Consider the following 982-nt stretch of genomic DNA (forward strand, 5'->3'; position numbering starts at 1 on the left):
GCCCGTGGTTGGGTCGGTGCCAAGAGCACCTTTATAGTCCTTTTTTTTTTTAATGTTACTGGTTACACTTTTGGTGAAAGAAGTCTGCGTAAAAGGGGTACAAGGTTTTATGATTTGAACACGTGGCTGACACTGACACCTGCTACACTCTCTCGGTTTTCCTTAGAGCATTCTGTGGCTGCCCGCCACCTAAGCCCAGACCCTTCTCCCCCGGTCCCGGGAAACTAGTCACCAGAAGACCCCGTCAGGCAGATGAGGACCGGGAGGGCCGGGGAAGCCCTAGGGAGAGCAAAAGGTAAATCGACAGACAGTTACACAAGGCATTTTAAACTCACTTATGGAAGCTCACAGCAGGTGCAGGGAGGAGCCACGGGCACTCCGAACAGGGACCCAACCCACAAACCCACCGGTCAGAGATCTGGCAGCCAGGAGCTTCAACAGTCAGCCCCAGGGCAACATGTCCTCCACTCTGGACCAACCTGTTTCTTTCCTGAAAATTTCGAATTGAGATTAAAAGGGTTTATATCCTCAGATGGCCTGAACTACCCCAAGAAACACAGGCAACTTCCAACAAGCTAGTGAGCTGAGCGGAAGAGAAGAGTCGAGCCCCTCCCTTCCCGGGCGGGAGGAGAACAGCAAGCCTTACAAACCTGACCACCTGAGGCTTCCCGCTGGAGGTGACACCTTGACCCGAGTCCACCCAAGAAGGGCCAAGGCCCTAAAGGAACCCTATTGGCCTGGCCGTACATTTAACACCATCTTCTACCATTGGAATTCTAGGAATAGGAAAACCAGAAGAGTCACAAGGCAAGGGCCAGACTAGAGCGTGAGTGAGGCCATTGGAAGGCCAGCACCTCACACCCAGAGCAGAAGTGCAGGGTCATAGGGCGGGGTGAGGTGCTAGCTGTCCACCCTCCCAGCGGTCCTGCTGCACCTGCTGGGTTCGGAGGTAACAGAACCCGGTCACAGTCCTGACAGCAAT

Source organism: Callorhinus ursinus, unplaced genomic scaffold (genome assembly GCF_003265705.2).
Source record: "Callorhinus ursinus isolate GAN/ISIS: 27379988/994484 unplaced genomic scaffold, GSC_fseal_2.0 scaffold79, whole genome shotgun sequence".
In the NCBI taxonomy this organism is placed as follows: domain Eukaryota; kingdom Metazoa; phylum Chordata; class Mammalia; order Carnivora; family Otariidae; genus Callorhinus; species Callorhinus ursinus.